Source organism: Schistocerca piceifrons, chromosome X (genome assembly GCF_021461385.2).
Source record: "Schistocerca piceifrons isolate TAMUIC-IGC-003096 chromosome X, iqSchPice1.1, whole genome shotgun sequence".
Taxonomy (NCBI): Eukaryota; Metazoa; Arthropoda; class Insecta; order Orthoptera; family Acrididae; genus Schistocerca; species Schistocerca piceifrons.
The window spans coordinates 571,593,954-571,620,209 of record NC_060149.1 but is presented as its reverse complement, the minus strand read 5'-3'; positions in this window follow the sequence as shown (position 1 = coordinate 571,620,209).

The window sequence follows — 26,256 nt, the reverse complement described above, 5'->3', positions numbered from 1 at the left end:
CTTCTATCATGCAAATAGCACAATAATATTTATGCACCGTGATGTGTTTAGTTTTGCCGATAAACACGTTAAATAAATTTAAAGTTCAAATGTATGTTTGCTATTTCCAAATCCGACCCCAGGAAAAGGGTATTCCATGAAACAAAATTCAGCCTTCGAAAGGCTTTCGATAATTACCTTTAAACTTATCGTTATTGCCCCTTCAAAACTGCATGCAAAACTCTGTTCCGAGTTAATCCCTATAGACTTAAAAACATATTTGCTTATTTGACCTCGATTGAACTACCAGTGAACTTGAATAATGTATTACTTAACACGTAAAATTTTCCACCCATTTCAGATGTTAAATATTACGGTTGCAATTGTCAAAAATCACTTTAGCCTCCTAATAACCTAAAAAATCACGTTCAAGGTCACAGCCATTAGGAGCGAGACATGACCCTTTTTGTCACCTACAGCTTTTATGTAAAACATTTTGCTGTATCTCATCTCAGTCCCGATATATATATATATATATATATATATATATATATATATATATATGAGGTCCCGTAGACAAAGAGATCGTTAGAGACGGAGCACAAGCTCGGATAAGAGTTGGATAAGGGAAATCAGCCGCGCCCTTCCAAAGGAAACATCCTGGCATTTTCCTGAAGCGGTTTAGGGAAATAACGGAAAACCCAAACCAGGATGGCCGGATGCAGGTTTGAACCGTTGTCCTCCGAATGTGGGCCATTAAAATTGCTACACCAAGAAGAAATACAGATGATAAACGGGTATTCATTGGACAAATATATTATACTAGAACTGATATGTGATTACATTTTCACGTAATTTGGGTGCATAGATCCTGAGAAATCAGTACCGAGAAAAACCACCTCCGGCCGTAATAACGGCCTTGATACGCCTGGGAATTGAGTCGAACAGAGCTTGGATGATGTGTGCAGGTACAGCTGCCCATGCAGCTTCAACTCGATACCGCAGTTCATCAAGAGTAGTGACTGGCGTATTGTGACGAGCCAGTTGCACGGCCACCATTGACAAGACGTTTTCAATTGGTGAGAGATCTGGGGAAGGTGCTGGCCAGCGTAGCACTCGAAAATTTTCTGTATACACAAAGGCCCGTACAGGACCTGCAACATGCGGTCGTGCATTATACTGCTGAAATGTATTGTTTCGCAGGGATCGAATGAATGGTAGAGCCATGAGTCGTAACGCATCTGAAATGTAACGTCCTCTGTTCAGAGTGCCGTCAATGCGAACAAGAGGTGACCGAGTCGTGTAACCACTGGCACCCCATAACATCACGCCGGCTGATACGGCAGTATGGCGATGACGAATGCACGCTTCCGATGTACGTTCACCATGATGTCGCCAAACACGTATGCGACCATCATGATGTGTAAACAGAACCTGGATTCATTGGAAAAAAGGCGTTTTGCCATTCGTGCACCCAGGTTCGTCGTTGAGTTGAGTACACCATCGCTGGCGCTCCTGTCTGTGATGCAGCGTCAAGGGTAACCGCAGCTATGGTCTCCGAGCTGATAGTCCATGCTGCTGAAAACGTCGTCGAAGTCTTCGTGCTGATGGTTGTTGTCTTGCAAACGTCCCCATCTGTTGACTCAGGGATCGAGACGTGGCTGCATGATCCGTTACAGCCATGCTGATAAGATGCCTGTCATCTTGACTGCTAGTGATACGAGGCAGTTGGGATCCAGCACGGCGTTCTGTATTACCCTCCTGAACCCACCGATTCCATATTCTGCTAACAGTCATTGGATCTCGACAAACGCGAGCAGCAATATCGCGATACTGTAAACCGCAATCGCGATAGGCTACTATCCGACCTTTATCAAAGTCGGAAACGTGATGGTACGCATTTCTCCTCCTTGCGCGAGGCATCACAACAACGTTTCACCAGGCAACGCCCGTTAACTGCTGCTTGTGTATGAGAAATCGGTTGGAAACTTTCCTAGTGTCAGCACGTTGTAGGTGTGGCCACCGGCGCCAACCTTGTTTGAATGCTCTGAAAAGCTAATCATTTGCATATCACAGCACCTTCTTCCTGTCGGTTACATTTCGCGTCTGTAGCACGTCATCTTCGTGGTGTATCAATTGTAATGGCCAGTAGTGTAAAATAGACAGTGAAACGTCCCCTTTTGAAAAATTATTCATGACTGCTTAAACTGTCTCACAATATTTTTAGCGCAACGCAGTCTGACTTTCAATAATCCCTACAAAAGAATGGCCCTGACTAACATTAACCTATACCTTTCACAAATCACTTACCTCACAAAAATCTTCGTTACTCGAACTACTGCAATATAGCGAGCGCCACTACTGCCAGCTAAATAAAGTATTTCGCAGCTGCACTTGCAATTAAGTAGACATTATTTCCATTGCTATGTTATCTTATTTTGCTCCTCAAATTGTGCTTTTCTGTGTTATCGTGTGAAATATTGTGACAATTATGGCGTGTTAAAAACGTAATACTAGGCTCCAAATTAAACTGAGAAATGACAGTGAAGACGAAAGCAGTGTGTTAGCGCCACCGTGTAATGAATTAACTAATGTTCAACATAGTAATTTTGTAACTGTGCATAGGGAAATGGAGCGGGCGGCAAACAATGGCGCAGGCAGTGAAACAATTTCAACAGGGAAGCATTATGGATCGATCGCTCGGCAACAGCTCGCCTCAGGAATCCGAAATGACAGGACATAATTTTGCAAATACTGTAGATTCAGGTATTGCGTCCTCACCGTTTTCTCAAATAAGTGAAGACACATTTTCTGCTTGTCAAAATGTGAATGTTGCCGGTGCAAATGCACTGCCGAAAACCGTAGAGGAACAGATTCCAGACACTAATGCATTGTTATTATAGCTAATGCAACAAATGGAACAAAATCAGAGGCAAACACAGCAAAAGCTTCAAAAGTTAGACACCACACTTGAACAAACGCGTGAAGATTTAACTACTGAGTTACATAACATTGAATCGAAATGTCAAAAAGTCTGTAATGAAGTAAAAACACAAATTTGTGAGCATTTTCAACCTATTTTTTCGCGGCATGAAAATGCATTACAGAATCACGAAGCAGCCATAAAAGAACTGCAAACCATTGTTCATGAAAATCACGACACCTTGCAAGCTAAAATTGACTCAGTTGCATCTACCGATTCGGTTACGCAACTTGCAAAAACTCAGGAAAACTTAAAGGACACAGTAGATACTCTGAAACTTGGTTCAGAAAAAAACATTGAGGAAATAAGTACACTATCGGAGAAAGTAGCCGAACTTTCGGATCAGTTCACTAACTTATCTACAAAGGTAGATGATGATCTGAATGACACAAGACCTGTAGCCATCACTGACACAGAAGAGTATGAACAAATTAAGAACTTCAAACAAAATCAGAATCAAATTAATACGCAACACAAAAGAGAAATCCGGGAAGTACAAGATCAGTTGGCACAAGTAATACAAAAATTACATATTTCAGAGGACACTCGCGCTCCAACACGGGAAGAGGGACTTAGAAATACGGAACAACCACAAAATAATAACACAGGACACTTCGGAAATTATGAAAGAAATTGGCAAGGCACACCGAATTTTGAGATGGAACGGCCGAAACGACGTAAAAAATGACCGACACGCGACTCGCCGACATGATGATTTTGACTATAAGCTGTTCATTACTACACGTAAATTCAAAACATTTAAGAATTCTGGAACGACATTCATCCACAAGCGTGGCTCCATCAATTCTCTCATTGCTTTCCTCCCAACTGGTCATTAGAGCACAGATTCGAATTTATGTGTGGTTATTTAGAGAATGAACCAGCTGTAAGAATACGATCGGTCATTCACGATTGTCACAGTGAAGGAGAATTTTATCATGCCTTCCTCTCAGCATATTGGTCTCAAGCTACACAGGACCGAGTAAAACATAGCATCATAATGATGAAACATTTCGAACAATCTGAATTTTCCAGTCTTGTGAAATATTTTGAAGACATGTTGCACATGAATCGGTACCTGTCAAACCCATACAGCCCCTCAGAACTCATCCGCATTTGCTTAATCAAATTGCCTGAACATTTACGACATATTATTTTGGCAGGACGTTGCAAAGACGACACTGAAACCTTTCAGGGACTCTTACAAGAATTAGAAGTTGACACTGACAATCGCGGAACGCGAAAACAGGAACACAACAATTACAGGTCACATCCGTCGCAATTCCGCGATGAAAGAAATAATAACTGGACACGACAAGGCTATTCTCACAACACAAATCGTGACCAAAACAGACACCACCCGTTTGACAACCGTTGACAGAGTAATAATAATTACAGGGAAAGATCACCTCTCCGCGGTAATGACTATCACAGAGACAATCAGAGAAACAGACAATATGGGAACCAAAATAAATATTATCAAGGGAGACAGAATAACTTTAGACGCAACGGTCCAGCGCGCAGTTACGATTCAGGGAGAAATTCTCCACCACGTGACCAACAAGAAAGAAACTATGGAATCTACTGACATGACGACAGAGGATACAATCGTAACGACAGACCTGAATTGCATCAGAACTGGCGAGCTTCAAACAGGGCAGGGCCTTCTCGTCAAGGTTAATTTGTAGAAGTTAGGTCTCCTAATCCCAATAACGACGTACGCCAACAAAGAGACAGACAATGACTCGCACCCCAGACAGCCACGTGCGCCGGCTGACTCAGGGAAAAATTACATTGACTCAAATCTTGAGAAAAATTTTAGCATTCTTTACCGATGTACCATATACCACATGATAATTCCACTGAAGCTGAAACTCTGCGTACTAGGAAGAGTAAAGATTTACACCACATTTCACATGTAAAACCGTTTATTGAAAGATAATCTGCTTTTTAACTTTGTCTTTGCCATATAACTTTTCACGTTACATTACTAGTATGCTTGTCAGACTTAGAATCTGTTAACATGCAACAATGTTTGAAGTTAAATATCCATTCAAGAACCAAGAGAACTTATTGAAACAGAAATTACAAATGCATTGTTATAGTGAACAGATGTCACAGTGTTATTGTGTGTGTACATTCTTGCTCGTTAGTTGCACAATTACGTAACGACTATAAGGCTTACATACTTAGAACATATGCTGGTACTGCTAATGAGATTTTAATGCAACATTTTGGTTTACTTGAAAATACATTCTGGAATTAAAGTACTTTCTGTGAGATACCAGATGACACAGTGGTTAGTTTATGTGACAGCTACACGATTTTATCACGACGCTACTAATGAGTGACCATTTACAATGTTGCTTTTGCGGTGTATCTGTTTTATATCTGCACAGTTTTTTTGCATTATTCTGGAAAGTAATCCATGTTTTAGTAGTAACTTTTGTGGTATAGCAACAATGAGACAGCCTTTTTCGTGGCACAACAATACGTTACTGTACAGTACTTTCTTCATCACGCCAATAAGCATAATAACTACGATATCTATACGCAAAGCATTTCACTTTTGTTTATCATGAGGTAAGTACATTGACTTCTGTAGAACTTAGCTTTTGGAGGACGATAACTACGACACTTCCACAGAGATTATGTTGCAACAAGACGCACAGTTTAGCGCTACAGTACATGTATTTGAGTGATTAATTTTGTACTTAAAACATTTATTTTTAAAGATATTTGAAGTACAATGATACAAAGGTTTTCCGTGATACATTTCATTCCATTGCTGTAATCTGTAACACCTGAGGGTATAATTACATTAATCCTCAGGGGGGTACATGCCTACTTTGTGTACCATGTGTTTGGCAAGCACAAGGAGCCCTATCTAATATGGTATTTGCCTATACAACTTTACATATCGATACAATATTCCTCTAACACACAAATTACACAGCTATCTGATCATTTAACTGAGAGAGACAAATATTTATTTTACTACATCAGTGACAGATGTTTACGTAATTACACAATTGGATAACTTCACACTTATGAAATTGTATTTTGTCTGTACTTTGTGAAATGTTCATATTTTTTTGGAACCATTGTGATATTACAAGAGCTTTGAATGATGTATTTGGTATGGGATCATGATTTTAAAGTACATTTGGGGTAGATGACACTGTTGAAATGAGTAGAGAATTTTTTTTAGGTTTTGAAATTACTGGAGGAAGCTACGACGATTTTGAGAGTTGACTGAGGTGTTATGATGTTGTTATTACGATGACTAAATGTATTATGCTGTTGCAGTATGTTTATGATCAATAACCTGATGCTATATGAGTTATTTGATTATGCTACGTATCTGTTATGATGAAATATTGAAGAAGTGTCGACGAATAAGGTAAGGAATAATGAGTAGTGGTTAGGGACTTTGGTTTGTGAAAAGGGTTGTTGGAAACCAAGAATCGTACCTTAAGAGTTATCAAATGTATGTAAATGTGTGAATGTATTACAATGCCGACGAAAATTATTTGGACACTGTTATATTTACAGGACTTTGTTTCTACAGATTTGAAACGCAAATTCTCGACCTGTGAAATTTTTATATGAGACTGTCACTGTAGCGGAAACTGATGTCGTAAATATTTCCGTAAGAAAGTTAAGTGACCACCTGCACGTAATGCGTCGTGGGCTCCCAGTGGCGCAACAGTCGCCTGGAAAAAAAGCATTTGTGTGTGCCTTTCAGAGGCACAGGTGGAAAAAAAAGAGGCCATTATCCTCACTATTGACATTTCTTTGTAGAAAGCATCGCAAATACTACACGCTCGAACTTGAAAACATATGATAACACTGTAGAGCTCTTAATTTATGATATTTACTGAAATGCCTAATGAAATGACAAGAAATATTTTTATGTCTATACACCTCATTATGACAAGTGTCTTTCTACGAGAGTTGAGAGCTACTGACTTGCGAAATGCCACATAGCTATTGAATGATGTTTTTATGCTTTGGTTTCCATAATTGGTTATTTCATTTGATATCTGTTTTCCAGCTGTGTTAAAGCATTGATTTTATAAAATAAACTTAAATGCATTTCCTAATGTGAACTCTTTCTGTCAACAGATCTATTAAATAATTATGTTCTGATCCACATTCTTCGAAAAAGGAGCTCTTGGAATGGAAAGAACAATAAGAAGGGACTAATAACAGTAACTGCACATCCAGAATGTAGAAAATACACAGCTTTCCTTTGTTTCGGCGTTTGTTATCAGTTTCGGACACTTCCTTTTGGTTTGAACATTTCTTTGGCAGCATTCATTCGCGGGCTAAATTCCTTATTACCTGAGTTCTTAAAACGTCACATCACCTTATATGTGGACAATATTCTAATAGCAGAAGCTTCATGGGAACAACATAATCGCATCTTCAACAGTTTGTTACGTATTTTTGCAGAATCTGGAATTACAGTTAACTTGGAAAAGTCTGAGTTCGGTAGGTCAAAGGTGAGGTTTTTGGGACATATTATTTCTCCTGAAGGCATTCAGTGGGATCCTGAGAAGTTAGAAGCAATCAGAGCCATTCCAGTTCCATCCACAAAAAGACAAGTCCGCAGTTTTCTAGGTCTCGTAAATTTTTACCTCGTTTTCTGAACATGTAAATTCTAGTTACACCAAAACTTTGTTCTCTCACTGGAAAAAATACTATTTGGAACTGGGACGAACAAGCACAGTTGGAATTCAATTCTTTGAAAGAATCGCTACTTAACGCACCAATACTAACTCATCCAGATCTGTCACAAGATTTCTGCCTTAGCACATATTCTTCTAAAGTCGGTCTAGGTGCCCATTTATTTCAAGAAGCCACAGAAAATGACACTACTGTTCAGAAAACCATTGCTTTTGCTAGACGAGTGCTAACAAAATCTGAAAAAAATTATTCCATTACTGAATTAGAAGCTTTAGCTACCGTTTGGGCATTTAACATATTTCGTTTCTTTCTTTCTGGTAAACACGTAAAAGAATACAGTGATCATCGTGCATTACAATTTCTTATGTCTTCAGAATTAAATCATGACAGGTTAAAACGTTGGGCATTGTTTCTGCAAGAATTCCACTTCACAATAGTCTACATTCCCGGCAAGGAGAACATTGTTGTGGACGCACTGTCACGCGCACCGGCTGGGCTTGAGAAAAGAGACACAGAAGGCAACCTCGAGAAAAATGTCAGTATTCTTTACATTCAGAAAGTCGCCTTTGAAAACCTCATCACCACATCTTTAAAGGACATTGCTCATGAACAAGATAAAGATCCGATTTGGAAAGACATCAAAAGTAAATGGCATGAAAAGATACACACTCAGATTCGGCATTATTACCTGGTTAGAAACAACATACTCTTCAAACGCTGCACTGTTGATGACAAGCTATGGGTACTTTGCATTCCTGACGATTTTGTTAATAAGCTCATTTGGTACATTCATTTCAGCTATGCACATTTGGGTCCACGAAAATGTTATCATATTCTTCGGACGACTTGTTATTTTAACAATATGGAAAAGAGAATTCGAAGAGTCTTGTCGATTTGTAAACTTTGTCAAAAGGCGAAACAATCTACTATCTCACATTGTGCTCCGTTGTTTCCTATTATTCCTTCTAAATTAAAAGAATTTGCTGCTGTTGATTTCTTGGGACCCCTTGTCAGAACATCGAATGAATTTTCGTACGTTCTAGTCGCTGTTGAACTTACTTCAAAATTTGTTTCTTTCACTCCGTTACGTAAAGCCACTGGACGGTCTGTATCCAACGCCATTATTAAAAGTTTCTTACGTGAAGTTGGCCACGTTGCTAAAGTCATTTCAGATAACGGACTGCAATTCAGATCTGCTGTTTGGTCACGCATGCTTCGGAATCATAAAATCAAAACCTGTTTTTATTTCATCGTACTCACCACACTGTAACCCCTCCGAACGGATTATGAAAGAAATCAACAAGCTTTGCTGACTTTATTGTCACAGAAAGCATCAGGATTGGGACGGATATTTACACTTATTTCAAAACGTGCTGAATGAAAAGCCTCATGATTCCACTGCTTTACCACCTACTCTTGTACTGAAGAATGAAGAACCACCGAACAGAATCAGAGAGCTTGTACCTTTCCCGAATACACGTAAACTTCGACACAAAGACATAATTGATTTGGCTCTTAAAAATATAAAATCTGCAGCAGACAAAAGGAGAAAACTACACGGTAAGGCAAAAGCAAAGAAATTATACATTGGTCAGAAAGTTCTCATTAAAACTCAATCATTATCACATAAGAAGAAACACTTGAGTCACAAGTTCTTCCAGTTTACAATGGACCTTACAGAATCCGACGTATACCACATGATAATTGCGTTGAAGTTGAAACTCTGCGTACTAGGAAGAGTAAAGGATTGCAATACATTTCACATGTAAAACCGTTTATTGAAAGATAATCTGTTTTTTTAACTTCATTTTTGCTACAAAATTCTTCACTTTACATTACTAGTATGCTTTGTCAGACTTACAATCTGTTAAGATGCAACAATGTTTGAAGTTAAATATCCATTCAAGAACCAGGAGAACTTATTGAAACAGAAATTACGAATGCATTGTTATTGTGAACAGACGACACAGAGTTATTGTGTGTGTACATTCTTGCTTGTTAGTTGCACGATTACATAACGACTATAAGGCTTACATACTTAGAACATATACTGGTACTGCTGATGAGATTTTAATCCAACATTAGGTTTACTTGAAAATACATTCCGGATTGAAAGTACTTTCTGTGAGATACCAGACGACACAGTGGTTAGTTTATGTGACAACTACACGGTTTTATCAGGACGCTACTAATGAGTGACCATTTACAATGTTGCTTTTGCGGTGTATCTGTTTTATATCTGCACAGTTTTTCTGCGTTATTCTGGAAAGTAAAACATGTTTTAGTAGTAACTTTGTGGTATAGCAACAATGAGACAGCCTTTTTCGTGGCACAACAATACATTACTGTTTAGTACTTTCTTCATCACGCCAATAAGCATAATAACTACGATATCTATACGCAAAGCATTTCACTTTTGTTTATCATGAGGTAAGTACATTGACTTCTGCAGAACTTAGCTTTCAGAGGGCGATAACTACGACACTTCCACAGAGATTATGTTGCAACAAGAAGCACAGTTTAGCGCTACAGTACATGTATTTGAGTGATTAATTTTGTACTTAAAACATTTATGTTTAAAGATATTTGAAGTACAATGATACAAAGGTTTTCCGTGATACATTTCATTCCATTGCTGTAATCTGTAACACCTGAGGATATAATTACATTAATCCTCAGGGGGGGGGGGTACATGCCTACTTTGTGTACCATGTGTTTGGCAAGCACAAGGAGCCCTATCTAATATGGTATTTGCTTATACAACTTAACACATCGGTACCATATTTCTCTAACACACAAATTACACAGCTATCTGATCATTTAACTGAGAGAGACAAATATTTATTTTACTACATCAGTGACAGATGTTTATGTAATTACACAATTGGATAACTTCACACTTATGAAATTGTATTTTGTCTGTACTTTATGAAATGTTCATATTTTTTTGGAACCATTGTGATATTACAAGAGCTTTGAATGATGTATTTGGTATGGGATCATGATTTTAAAGTACAATTGGGGTAGATGACACTATTGAAATGAGCAGAGAATTTTTTTTAGGTTTTGAAATTACTGGAGGAAGCTACGACGATTTTGAGAGTTGACTGAGGTGTTATGATGTTGTTATTACCATGACTAAATGTATTATGCTGTTGCGGTATGTTTATGATCAATAACCTGATGCTATATGAGTTATTTGATTATGCTACGTATCTGTTATGATGAAATATTGAAGAAGTGTCGACGAATAAGGTAAGAAACAATGAGAAGTGGTTATGGACTTTGGTTTGTGAAAAAAGTATGTTGGAAACCAAGAATTGTACTTTAAGAGTTATGAAATGTGTCTAAATGCATGAATGTATCACAATGCTGACGAATATTTTTTAGACACTGTTATATTTATAGTATTTTTGTTTCTACAGATTTGCAACGTAAATTCTCGAACTGTGAAATTTTTATATGAGACTGTCACAGTAGTGCAAACTGGTGTCATAATTATTTCGGTAAGAAAGCCCAGTGACCTTGACGTAATGCGTCTTGAGCGGCCAGCTGTGTCAGACGCCTGGAGGAAAAGCCATTAGTGTGTGCCTTTTCAGAGGCACAGGTAAAAAAACAAGAGTGAGACCATTATCCTCGCTATTGACATTCCTTTGTAGAAAGCATCGTAAATACGGCACCCTCAAGCTCGAAAACGTGGTTACACTGTAGAGTTCTTAATTTATGGTATTTACTGAAATGAAATGATGAGAAACATTTCATGTCTATTGTCTTGCTAGTTGAAAGATTGTTTACTGCATTATGAAATGCCATATTGCTAGTGAATGACGTTTCACTCCTTGCTTTGCCTATTTTGTTTTATATCTAGTTCCTAGCTGCACTGCAGCATTGGTTAAAATAAAATTTTATAGATGTACTAATATAAATAATTTATTCCTACAGATCCCGTAAAAAATAACTTTATGACGGATGTACTCCAAAAAAATGAGGGAGCTCCAAAAGACATTTTCACTTCACAGGAATTGCATACATAATTTTTGTCAGTGACTTGGTAACTTGTCTGCCAGAGCAAGTTACAGTGATGCATCACTCTAGTGTTAAGATGTGACATAGGTATTAGACATGGCCATTTTTAGTGTAATATTTTTTCTGCTTGAGCTACGTCATGTTTAGATATAAGTTATTGCATTTTCTGTTGCTGTTTGCCAGGCATAGTGCTACTAAATTTCACTTTACATTACTCTGTTAAGCCAGTTTTATTACTGATTTACTTTTCTTGTTTGCTGCTCATTGGCTTATATTAGTTGTAATACTGCTGCTTGCTTTGCCATTTGTATTTTTTATTATTGCTGTTTGTGTTAATTGTCTTGTGCTGCTGCATTGCCTTGTTCCTTAGTTCAGCATCTGAGCTCAGTAAATTTAAGTTAGCTTAAGATGTGGTAGGCTATATGAGAGAACGAGTTGTGATGAATTGGAAGAAATGCATTGAGAAGCTGTAAGAAAATGGTTTGGCCAAAAAAGTATTTTGAAAGAGGATATGAACCAAAAAAGTAGATTTTAAGGACAACAGGTTTACGTAGGATTTTCTTGGAAATTAATGATGAGGTAAGATAATGGAAAATAAATAATGAGGTAAGAAATATATGAACATATAAATACAGAAATCATGCTTGGATAGGATATTTTTGGTGGAAACAAATGTTGAAATAAGACGAAAGATCTATGGAATGAAGTTTTAGGTTGGACTGCAGTACCAAATGTCACACTGAAAACAAACACTGTCCTGTATTTTTGTGTTATTACACTATGTGAATTTGTGTTTTTCCTGTCTTACTGTGTTTAGCTAATAAGAGCTATGTTGTAGAATGTTTCAGATAATATGTTATTTACTTGGTAAAAATGTTTGGACATTATTTATTCTGTTTTGTTTTAATGCTCATGTGTGAAATTAATGTTTGTAAAACTATTCTCATTATTTTATATATGTACTTATGTCATAATTCTTGTAACACTGATGTACATGTTTAGTCCTATTCTTTTGTAAAGCCCCTATTACTACAAATGTTATCTGTATTATTATGTTTTAATGATGTATTTTGTACCTTTGTTATTGTAATTGACACCAGTTCATCAAATTAAGTAACTTCTAAGTTACATTTCACTGCACACGTTTCTGTTGGTCATAGTATATGGACAATATGTGAGAAGTAGGGACTCATAGTGTTTGCACGTGTATTAACAATTCAGCGAGGGACTGGTTAACAGCATTGCTGGTTCTAAGGACAATTTAAAAAAAAACTTTGTGAGTGCACAAGTGGTGGTTATGGACTTGCTATATTATCCGCAAAACTCTTCAATGGTGATTGTGCACCTGCACAGATGGCTGCTGGCCATCTCTACAAGGACTACAGTGGGTCTGCATCTTTGATGACCCAGCAATACCATTATTTCTTCAAGGACTGCAGTGGGTCAGCGCCTCTGGTGGCCCACCAATACCACAATCTCTACCATGACCACAGTGGGTCTGCTCTGTGATAACCTACCTACCAATATTCTTCAAAACTTCGACTGACTCTGCTGTGGGTTTGCTCTGTTGTGGCTCATTGCCTGTCTGCATGTCAAGAGTCAGCACTGTCTTTCCGTTGGAAGGACAACACTACTTCTTCATGACTGCATGGAAATCCACTACTTCTGTGTGCATTTTCTTTTACTGCTCAGACTTTGAGAAAAGAAACGGCAGTTTTACTGTGATGAATGATCAGGACTGTCTTTATGGACTGTGAGAAAATTTTAGCTTTTGACCAACATTGTATCAATAAGTGTGTGCATTTGATATCTTTGTTATTGTAATTATAAAAAATTTTATCAAATCGTTATTGGCCACTGCCCAAAACAATTTGTAAATTTTTTTGTGGCGAGCATGGGGGCTATGTAAGTAGGCTGTTTAGGTTTTTATATTGGTAACGCCACGTAGCGCTCTAATGAAAATCGCTGGCTGTGCTGTGTGCAGTCAGTGGCTGGTTGGCATTGTTGTAATACTCGCCATTGTAGTGTTAGGCAGCGGCAGCTGGATGTGAACAGCACGTAGCGTTGCGGGATTGGAGGTGAGCCGCCAGCGTGGTGGATGTGGGGAGAGAGATGGCGGAGTTTTGAAATTTGTAAGACTGGATGTCATGAACTGCTATATATATTATGACTATTAAGGTAAATATATCATTAGTTTTCTTTCAAAATCTTTCATTTGCTAACTATGCCTATCAGTAGTTAGTGCCTTCAGTAGTTAGAATCTTTTATTTAGCTGGCAGTAGTAGCGCTCGCTATATTGCAGTAGTTCGAGTAACGAAGATTTTTGTGAGGTAAGTGATTTGTGAAAGGTATAGGATAATGTTAGTCAGGGCCATTCTTTTGTAGGGATTATAGAAAGTCAGATTGCGTTGCGCTAAAAATATTGTGTGACAGTTTAAGGACAGTCATGTATAATTGTTCAAAAGGGGACGTTCCAACAGGTACTACAAAGCTGTAACAAATACCAAAGAAAATAAATTGCTGCTTAACTTTCCTATCCTACCGGAGACTGAGACCAAAGGTTAAAAGAAAAAGTCAGCTGCTTGTAACAGGAGTTTCTTTGACCAAGACAATTTGACACTTAGCCAACTGTGATTCAGTCAAGATGGTATACTCAGTAATGAAACAAAGCAGTAGGCTTTACCAGAAATATCGACCCTTAAACAATGTGTCTAATAGTGAATTTTAAATACGAGAGAATGCCATCTTAGGCACTGTATGACACTTGTAAGTAAGCATTACAAATATGGATTCATATATGGTTAGATCACTTGTTATGTATTTCACTGTTATTGTCTAATTTGCTTTCAGGAAACACTTGATAATGGCACTTTGAAGCCTAAATCATGATCGTGTAAGTGTTAATGTAACACTGCAAGTAAACAACAGTCTAATGGCGGTACTGACTTTAAAGAAAAGTCGTTTATGTGTTTGAAATCAAACTCAAATCGTCTTTGAACCTTTCAGCAACTGTATGACCTGAATTAGGAGGTCGGCAAAAGGATCTTACATCGACTCTCAGACATTAATGCAGTATTCTTTATTTATCCTGAAACAATGGGGAAAAAAAGTTAAAATGAAAAATTTTCTTTCCTGCATCATTCAGTCACTGAGATTCTGGATCAAGAGGTTAAAATTTTGGAAGTTTTCTGTGACTCATGTGGGTGCCGAAACAAAAAGTAGATCTTTTCATGTCTATCCACTATCTTGTCCCTCACGCAAAGTGTTTTGAATCAGTTCGTGTGACGTTCCCAGACATAGTACATTAATATTTGGAAAGTGAGAAAGACATGGGCCTCATCAGACGTATAAGAATAGCTGAGCTTCCGAAGAATTGGATGGATAAAACTAAAGATGCGAATGCGAAAACCCCAGTTTTTGATAATGGTGAATTTAATGGCTCAATCATACCTGAGTGGACTGATTTCTTGTAATCAAGATATCGATGAAGTAATCAAGATATCGATGAAACTGTCAGTTTCAATATTTAATTAGTAATAAGATAAAGGCTTATAACATATTGTGACAATGACAACGGAACTTGGCTGTCAGTAGTGACCACTGCTCCTGCCGTACGAATGGCAGAGGAACCAGAATTAGCAGAAGGAGTTTTTTGTTCCCATCATCCTGTTACAAAGATAAGCTATTAAAGAATATAGTCACAGATAATTTAATTAAACTAGAGTATACTACTGTCGGAAACAGCTGTGCCTTTTTTATAATAATAACAGTATTCAGACACATGCTAATAGAAGATCACATGACCAATGTTGCAAGACTGCTACCCATTACAAAGAGAAGGATCGTGATCTGCAGAAACTGAAGGTATTTTAGTACGCAGAGACGCGAGAGTATTTTACAAACAAGGGTAAAATAGTTGGAACAATAAAGTATCACATTGACTTATTAATCACTAGCATTTACTCAAGTTCATTCAGAATAAAAGCAATATATTCAATAAAACCCAACTGCACGTGAGCGATAGAGGACTAGATATTGTGGGAGTTGCGTGGAGGTTATATAGTCAAATATGATCTCAATGTCATATTATATTCTGATTTTCACAATCTAATTTGAGGATGACAATAGGAAACTGAAAAACAGAAGTTCCAACGTGTTAAAATATAGGGTCCAATTAAAAAAAAATGTTTTTAATATATTTAATGAATATCAGGGAGTAGTCATTCAGTGCACTGTATAAATTACAAAAGCATATTTTAACAAATACTGGAACAGTAACATTTCAAACTTTAAAATTGCTCTCCGAAAAATATGTATAAAATGAACTTATACCTGTCTCTCTTTGTGCACTTCATTATTACACTGAAGAGCAGAAGAAACAGGTACACCTGCCTAATAGGCTTCAGGGCCCCCACTAGCACGCAGACATGCCACAACACGACGTGGCAGGGACTCGACTAATGTCTGATGTAGTGCTGAAGGGAATTGACACCATGAATCCTGCAGGGCTGTCCATAAAACCGTAGGAGGAGGTGGAGATCTCTTCTGAATAGCATGTTTCAAGTTATCCAAAATATGCTCAACAATGTTCATGTAGGGGGAGTTGGGTGCCCAGCGGAAGTGTTTAAACTCATAAGACTGTTCCTGGCACCCCTCAGTAGCAATTCTGGACGTGTGGGGTGTCGCGTTGTCCTGCTGGAATTGCCAAGTCCGTCGGAATGCAAAATGCACACGAATGGATGCAGGTGATCATACAGGCTGCTTACGTGTCACCTGTCAGAGTCGTATCAAGACGTATCAGAGGTTCCACACAACTCCAACTGCGTACGCCCCTCACCATTACAGAGCCTCCACCAGCTTGAACAGTCCCCAGTTGGCACGCAGGGTCCATGGATTCATGAGGTTGTCTCCATGCCCGTACACGTACATCCGCTCGATACAATTTGAAACGAGACTCGTCCGACCAGGCAACACGTTTCCAGTCATGAACAGCCCATTGTCGGTGCTGGCGGACCCAAGTAAGGCGTAAAGCTTTGTGTCGTGCAGTCATCAAGGGTACACGAGTGGGCCTACGGCCCCGAAAACCCGTTTCGATGATGTTTCGTTAAACGGTTCGCACGCTGACACTTGTTGATGGCCCAGCATTAAAATCTGCAGCAATAAGCGGAAGGGCTGGACTTATGTCATGTTAAACGATTCTTGCTGTGGTTTCATTTCTCCTTTAAGTTTGCTGAATGGACGGTTTAGGCACTCTTACGATGACTTTCGCTATACTCTGGACTTTGATATCGACTAGCAGTTCACTTCGTAAACGCTACTGTCATTGTCACAGGAACCAACTGTTTGTTCCACATCTCTGCGCCACCGTCAATGCGGGTGATCTTAAACTGTGTTCTTCCTACTTCAAGTAGTATGGAAAAGTGGCGACGAGGACTTTCTCACCTTGCACCTTTTCACTGTTGAGTCACGGATCCTGAGTTTCTGAAGTGGTGGCAGCTACAGCGGCAGGTACAACAGCTACAACATCTACAGAAATGAGAACAGGGGAAAAAAACGCAGGGGAATTCAAATGGTTCAAAAAGCTCTGAGCCCCATGTGACTTAACTACTGAGGTCATCAGTCCCCTAGAACTTAGAACTACTTAAACCTAACTAATCTAAGGACATCACACACATCCAAACCCGAGGCAGGATTCGAACCTGCGACCATAGCGGTCGCGCAGTTCCAGACTGTAGCGCGTAGAACCGCTCGGCCACCCCGACCGGCAGGGGGAATTCAATGGCAACAACAGCACCAGCTGGAATTACTCTTACAGTTACTGCAAAACCGACTACAGTCTTCAGCTGCAGCATTGTCACTCACTCTCATCTATCACTCTTATTAATTTATTATTCCGTGGGACCAAATTAAGGAGCAGTCTCCATGGTCATGGAACGAGTCAATACATGAAATTATAACACGATAGTAGAAACAGATAAAATGAAATGTAGGTAACATATTCAGGCAACAAATCTTAAATTTAAATAAAAAAATCAACAATGTAACACTGGAATTTGCTTAATTTTTCAGCTCTTCTATGAGCTCCTCGACAGAATAGAAGGAGTGAGCCATGAGGAAACTCTTCAATTTCGACTTAAAGTGCTTGGGCTACTGCTAAGATTTTTGAGTTGTTGTGGTAGCTTATTGAAAATGGATGCAGCAGAATACTGCACTCCTATCTGCACAAGAGCCAAGGAAGTGCATTCCACATGCAGATTTGATTTCTGCCTAGTATTAACTGAGTGAAAGGTGCTAACTCTTGGGAATAAGCTAATATTGCTAACAACAAACGACATTAAAGAAAATATATGGTGTGAGGGCAATGTCAGAATTCCCAGACTATTGAATAGGGGTCGACAAGAGGTTCTCGAACTTACAACACACATAGCTCAAACAGCCCGTTTTTGAGCCAAAAATACCCTTTTTGAATCAGAAGAGTTACCCCAAAAAATAATACCATTGACACAAGCGTATGAAAATATGCGAAGTAGACTACTTTTCGTGTTGAACTGTCACTTATTTCAGATACTGTTCTAATGGTAAATAAAGCAGCATTTAGTTTCTGAACAAGCTACTGAACATGGGTTTTCCACAACAGCTTACTATCTACCCGAACGCCTAGGAACTTGAACTGTTCCGTCTCGCTTATAATATGCCCAATCTCTCTGATCAAAATACCAGTTCTTGTTGAATTGTGAGTTAGAAACTGTAAAAACTGAGTCTTACTGTGAATTAGCATCAAATTATTTTCCACAAGCCATGAACTTATTTCATGGATTACGTTATTTGATACTGTTTCAATATTACACACACGATCCTTCACTACCAAGCTAGTGTCATTATCAAACAGAAATATTTTTGAATCACCTGTAATACTAGAAGGCATGTCATTTATATAAATAAGAAACTGCAGTGGCCCCAGCGCCGACCCTTGGGGAACGCCCCATTTAACAGTGCCCCATTGAGACTGAACATCACTACCACTCTCAATATTGCGGAGAATTACCTTCTGCTTTCTGTTCTTAAAGTAAGAGGCGAACCACTTGTAAGCTACTCCTCTTACTCCATAATGGTCCAACTTCTGCAGTAATATTTTGTGGTCAACACAGTCAAAAGCCTTCGTTAAACCAAAGAAAACACCTAGCGTTCGCAACCTTTTATTTAATCCGTCCAAAACCTCACAGAGAAAAGAGATTATAGCATTTTCAGTTGTTAAACAATATCTAAAACCAAACTGTACATTTGACAGCAAATTATGTGAATTTAAATGCTCCAGTAACCTTGTATATACAACCCTCTCGATAACTTTAGCAAACACCGATGGCATAGGAATAGGTTTATAATTGCCAACATTATCCCTGTCTCCCTTTTTATAAAGTGGCTTCACTACCGAGTCAGGAAACCGACCACCCCTAAAGGAAAAGTTACAGATGTGGGCTAACACACATAGAACAATACTTCAGTATTCTGCTAGATACCCCGTCATATCCACGAGAGTTCTTGGCCTTTAGTGATTTAATTATTAACTCAATCTCCCTCTTGTCAGTATCATGGAGGAGCATTTCAGGTAACAGTCTCGGAACACTTTTTCCTAAGAGCGCTATATGATTCCCTGTTGGGACTAGATTTCTATTTAGTTCACCTGCTATATTCAGAAAGTGATTATTAAATACTGTACATATATGCGACTTATCAGTAACACGGATATTCCCACTACGCACTGATTCTATATCCTCGACCTGTCTCCGCAGACCAGCCACTTCCATTACGACTGACCATATGGTTTTAATTTTATCCTGAGACTTAGCTATTCTATCTGCATACCACATACTTTTTGCCTTCCTAATAACTTTTTTAAGCACCTTGCAATACTGTTTGTAATAGGTTGCTGCATTTAGAATTTGACTATTTCTAACGTTTTGATATAATTGCCACTTTGTTCTACAGGATATTCTTATCCCTCTAGTCAGCCACCGAGGCTGCCTGTTTGTGCTAGTACCCTGTTTTGAACGTTCTAACGGAAAGCAATTTTCAACGAGCTCGAGAAAAGTCTTGAGGAAAGCATTATATTTATTGTCTACTGTAACAGCACTATAAACATCTTGCCACTCTTGTTCCTTGATAAGGTTTACAAAGGTCTCTACAGCAACTGGATCAGCTTTCCTAAAAAATTGATAACTATATATAACATGTGTTGCAGCACAAAAATCTTTTAGAGTTAAAATTTGTGCATCATGATCTGAAAGGCCAATCACCTTTTTGCTAACAGAATGCCCTTATAGTAATGAGGAATGAACAAAAATGTTGTCTGTGGTTGTTCTACTGTTCCCTTGCACTCTCGTTGGAAAGAATACGGTTTGCATAAGATTATATGAATTAAGGAGATCTACCAGCATCCTTTTCCTTGCACAATCACTTATACAATTAATATTGAAGTCACCACATGTAACTAACGTTTTGTATTTCCTATAAAGTGAACCAAGAAGTTTCTGAAGTTGTGGCAGCTACAGCGGCAGCTACAACAGCGACAACAACTGCAGAAAAGAGAACTGAAATGGTTCAAATGCCTCTAACCACTATGGGACTTAACGTTTGAGGTCATCAGTCCCCTAGACTTAGAACAACTTAAACCTAACTAACCTAAGGACATCACACATATCCATGCCCGAGGCAGGATTCGAACCTGTGATCGTAGCGGTTGCGCTGTTCCAGACTGTAGCGCCTAGAACGGCTCGGCCACCGCGGCCGGCTGAGGGAATTCCACGGCAACAGCAGCACCAACTGGATATACTGTTACATTACTGCAAAACTGACTACAGTCTTCAGCTGCAGCATTATCACTCACTCCCATCCACCATTCACTTGCTTTGACGACGTAAATGAGAAATGGGAAGTCTATTTACGCCAATTTGTTCTTAACTGCACGACAAGTTAAATTACTGACGCTGACGTCAGCGTGCTCCATTATACTCTTCTCGTAACAAACTCTACGAATTGCCAAAAGTATATCCATTCTCATGCCCCAATAGCTCAATCTACTTTCGTATTTGTGGTTTGTGGTTGTGACTGTCTGTTACGGTCTCCACATGCAGATGGTGGCCAAAAAATGACTCTAAGCACTATGGGACTTAACGTCTGAGGCCATCAGTCCCCTAGACTTAGAACTATTTAAACCTAACTAACCTAAGGACATCACGCACATCCATGCCCGAGGCAGGATTAGAACTTGCGACCGTAGAGGTCGCGTAGTTCCACACTGTAGCGCCTAGAACCGCTCGGCCACACGGTCTGCGATGGTGGCCACTAGGCTCAAATTTAATCAGTGTGTTATTCAACGGTAGCAAAGATACACAGTATGGTCTCGTCACTCGCAAGGTTTATCATGCAACTGTGAGTTTCCATGTAAACAATGTGGCGCATCTTATATGGAATCATTCAGCCGTGATGTTATTACATGTCCAGCCCCTATTAGACACGTTTTTGTCAAAAATTTCCAAGGCTCACGGAGTAACAGTATTAGTGGAAGCAATTTTTCACGATATTTCTGGTGTCGACTTTCTTAGCAGTAGTAGTAACCGTTATATTATGCAATAAACTGACGAAAACCACTTAGAGTCATGATTGATTTACCCAGTATCTGCTCATCCGGTGGTTCAAGAGCATTCAATACTTAGAGCGGTAGTTATCAGTCCTCCGGCTTCATCGCTGTTAGACGCCCACAAAATGAGCGCTTTGTTCGCCGTCAGCGAGTCCAAACGCTTGAGTGAGCTCAGACAAAAATTTCCTTCACGTTGTCATCGCAGAGTTGCAGAGAAATAAGTGCGTTTATAGCTTGGCCACATTGCAGGTCATGACATTACCAACGTCACCTGTTTTGAATCCTGTAAACTGGGCATGTCTGCCATGGACAGTATGTGACAGCAACAGCAGCCACCGTGCTGCATGCTATCTTACCGGTGGCAGCAGCAGCGGATGGGATGCAAAAGCTCATGCTGTAGCTGTGCATTGAAGGAGCAACGGCAGAATTCCTGTTGAACGTAAGTCTCTGATTAATGGGGACGCCTTGCGGTGCACTAACTCCCTTCAGCTGGGGTATCATCAACGCAAAGTTGTGACGTGCAACGTACAGTCGATCCTGTTATGAGGTCAAATCGTGGCCCAAGCTAAGTATGAAAATGTCAATTGGTAACTAACTCTGTTGGTAGCAAACTTGTTGCTTAGACAAATTTCGATTTTTAATTTCCGAACTCAACACTAAGTGTAGCTAGTTTCAATCGAGACTCCAAGGAACTTGATACTTTATGTGCGCGGTTGTAAGTATTTCAACTGAACTGAAACAGTTCAAGGTCATACACTTATAAAATAAGCCAATTTTTCTATAGCACGACCTATGGCCACAAAAGATTCTGATTCAGTTCAAAGTCATAAACAGCCCAAGTGCTGTAATACAACCCAACGTCATTAACAACCTTGATGCAACCCAAGTTTATATACAACCAAGCTGTTCTAAGACAGTCCATTGTTAATGACGGTACAAGATAACCCAATTGCCAGACAGCTTTCGAGTCATAAGGGATTGTGTTCAACCCCACCAAGCGTAATTTTTCCAAATTCACCACCAGTGAATATGATGTAAGCGAAAACTGTAGTGTGAGCGAGATATGATGTCCCATATCTACACTCCTGGAAATGGAAAAAAGAACACATTGACACCGGTGTGTCAGACCCACCATACTTGCTCCGGACACTGCGAGAGGGCTGTACAAGCAATGATCACACGCACGGCACAGCGGACACACCAGGAACCGCGGTGTTGGCCGTCGAATGGCGCTAGCTGCGCAGCATTTGTGCACCGCCGCCGTCAGTGTCAGCCAGTTTGCCGTGGCATACGGAGCTCCATCGCAGTCTTTAACACTGGTGGCATGCCGCGACAGCGTGGACGTGAACCGTATAATGTGCAGTTGACGGACTTTGAGCGAGGGCGTATAGTGGGCATGCGGGAGGCCGGGTGGACGTACCGCCGAATTGCTCAACACGTGGGGCGTGAGGTCTCCACAGTACATCGATGTTGTCGCCAGTGGTCGGCGGAAGGTGCACGTGCCCGTCGACCTGGGACCGGACCGCAGCGACGCACGGATGCACGCCAAGACCGTAGGATCCTACGCAGTGCCGTAGGGGACCGCACCGCCACTTCCCAGCAAATTAGGGACACTGTTGCTCCTGGGGTATCGGCGAGGACCATTCGCAACCGTCTCCATGAAGCTGGGCTACGGTCCCGCACACCGTTAGGCCGTCTTCCGCTCACGCCCCAACATCGTGCAGCCCGCCTCCAGTGGTGTCGCGACAGGCGTGAATGGAGGGACGAATGGAGACGTGTCGTCTTCAGCGATGAGAGTCGCTTCTGCCTTGGTGCCAATGATGGTCGTATGCGTGTTTGGCGCCGTGCAGGTGAGCGCCACAATCAGGACTGCATACGACCGAGGCACACAGGGCCAACACCCGGCATCATGGTGTGGGGAGCGATCTCCTACACTGGCCGTACACCACTGGTGATCGTCGAGGGGACACTGAATAGTGCACGGTACATCCAAACCGTCATCGAACCCATCGTTCTACCATTCCTAGACCGGCAAGGGAACTTGCTGTTCCAACAGGACAATGCACGTCCGCATGTATCCCGTGCCACCCAACGTGCTCTAGAAGGTGTAAGTCAACTACCCTGGCCAGCAAGATCTCCGGATCTGTCCCCCATTGAGCATGTTTGGGACTGGATGAAGCGTCGTCTCACGCGGTCTGCACGTCCAGCACGAACGCTGGTCCAACTGAGGCGCCAGGTGGAAATGGCATGGCAAGCCGTTCCACAGGACTACATCCAGCATCTCTACGATCGTCTCCATGGCAGAATAGCAGCCTGCATTGCTGCGAAAGGTGGATATACACTGTACTAGTGCCGACATTGTGCATGCTCTGTTGCCTGTGTCTATGTGCCTGTGGTTCTGTCAGTGTGATCATGTGATGTATCTGACCCCAGGAATGTGTCAATAAAGTTTCCCCTTCCTGGGACAATGAATTCACGGTGTTCTTATTTCAATTTCCAGGAGTGTATGTATTAATACCCGACAATAAGGAGATGTTTTGTATGAGGTAGTAATACATCGGAAATCGAATTTCTTTAAAAACATCGTTTTATTCATGAAATGTCGTCAATATATGATTTCGATGAAAGTCATCCAGTAGATGACCCATTCCTTACTGAGTTCTTTGATATGCCTAGGGAGTCGACTAAGATGACATACTGCCTGTTCCACTAACCAATTCTTGTGGCACGATAGACAAAACCCCACACTATTATTTTGTAAACTCGTTAAATTTTCTTTTTGTGCTAACTATACTTAGGTATACGAAGCGAAATGCTCGGTCATGGTTTAAGACTTCTTAAATACTCGAAAATTCTAGATGCTGGCAGGTCATGTGAAAGTTGGCTGACCCTATGTATCTCTATACACAGCAGACCATTGCACATCGCCGTTATTACATATTTCCTATAGGCATCACAAAATTGAATTCAGATGTTTATTTCCCATTAATTAAAGACTGATGCGTTTGTGTGGAGACATACAGGGACTGTCATAATTATTGGATGTATACAGCTTACAGAAGCATTTTCTAGTAGACGACAGCCAAGTCACCGCCCGTCGTTCATCGAAAGTCATCCTCCATCGGCCCTGTTATGTAAGTATGTAGTAGTACCGAGAGTCCACGTAAACGACTTGTTGTCAAAAGTCGAACGCCTCCACGTTAACTTTTGCAATTGCAGCAATACCAAAATATGCCCAAGTGCATCCACCCACCACAACACCCGCAGCTGAACCGTCCCCGGAATTTCATGTTGTTTTGGCGCCAACCGCCGGCGTCTTGCGCCTCTCCAGAAATGATTATACATCAACCACGAATTCAATCCAAGGTGTCATCATGTTAAATTAACACTTCATATTACAATCATACACAGCGACAACTACAGGTGCTGGAAAGAAAACACTGTAAACCCCGCAGGAAATGGATGCCTGACCTAAATGCGGGTGCTAGCCAAGCCAGCATGTGGTGCTGTTGTAATCGACCACGAACTTTATCTGTGTAATGCCCTCAGTACGTTGCAAGTGTGAATTACTGTCAGAACAGTGTGCTAAGTAGTTGTGCTCGAGCAAAATGAATTCCAATGTGGACAAATTGTTGGTGCTCATATGGTTGGTAGTGAGCGATTTACAGGGGGGATGGGGGGGATTTCCCCCCCTCTGCATCAGACCATCCCCTCCTCTGGCTGTAGTTTATGCATCCCAACCTGGGATGTTTATTTCCCACGCACTGGAGTAAAACTTTACATATAATTTAAATTTGTGGAGCCGAACACTTAAAGTTTTTAATACAGTCTTACTATTAATACTATTAACATGTTTGCTTATTAATTTTGAATAAGTGTTATGTAGTAATTAAGCATTTCAAAACATTTAGAACTAAATCATCATTCTCATGTTGTCATTGTTACTTTCGTCTAAGGTGCGTCATCCGTTTACTTGCGAGTTTACGAGGGAAGTAATGTGGCAGTCATGCCGCAGCAGTCGTACCGCAGAGTTGGGTGAGCTGGGGGCTGAAAGTCCCACCCCGGGCCCTGACACAGGATGGTGACCGGCCTGGTACCTGTGCGAACATTCACCATTAGGCCACCTTTCGGCAACGGTATGGCGCGAACTAACGCTCCTGGGACGAAAGCACACATTAGTAAATAACGCACCACCGTCTGCTTCTAGTTCCTAGGATACTATTTCGTGGACCTTCTTTAAATACTCTTCTCTTCCACCATCGTTTTCTTTTCCTTTGGTTTTCATTTCCGTTGTTAGCTGCATGTGCAAGTACCAAGTAGGCCGCCGCTGCGGTACTTGCTTTGGTATAAATTAACCTGCCGCATGCAACGTACGCCGCAAGATGTTGCCTGTTGTAGCATGCTAGAAGACGACGCACGCCACATTTCCGTAGCATGCCACAATATTGCAAGACGTCGCCCCAGCGTAAACGAGGCTTTAGAGCCAGGTCTGTATTGTATGGTGGATGTGATGTGCTGCGTACGAAATTAAAACCTGCAATCAGATCCAAACGTAGTGGAAAAGTGTCAAGAGGTGTCATCCTGCAGCAAGATAATGCTCGCCCACATTCTGCCAAACGGACAGCCGACGCAATAAAGGAGTTGAGATTCGAGGTGCTGGAACATCCACCATACAGTACACACCTGGCTCCAAGTGATTTTCACATGTTTCGACCCTTAACGGAAGCACTACAGGGAAGAATACTTGAAAGTGATGAAGACGTTATTGCTGCGGTGCAAAATTGGTTACAAATGCAACCTAAAAACGTATTTTCGGATGAAATAAAAAAAAAAAACTCGTAAAACTTCGTGAAAACTGGATTGAAGTCCAGGGAGGTTACGTAGAAAAATAACGCATGTTTCAGTTTTCTATCATCAGAATAAGTACAGCTTTTTCACA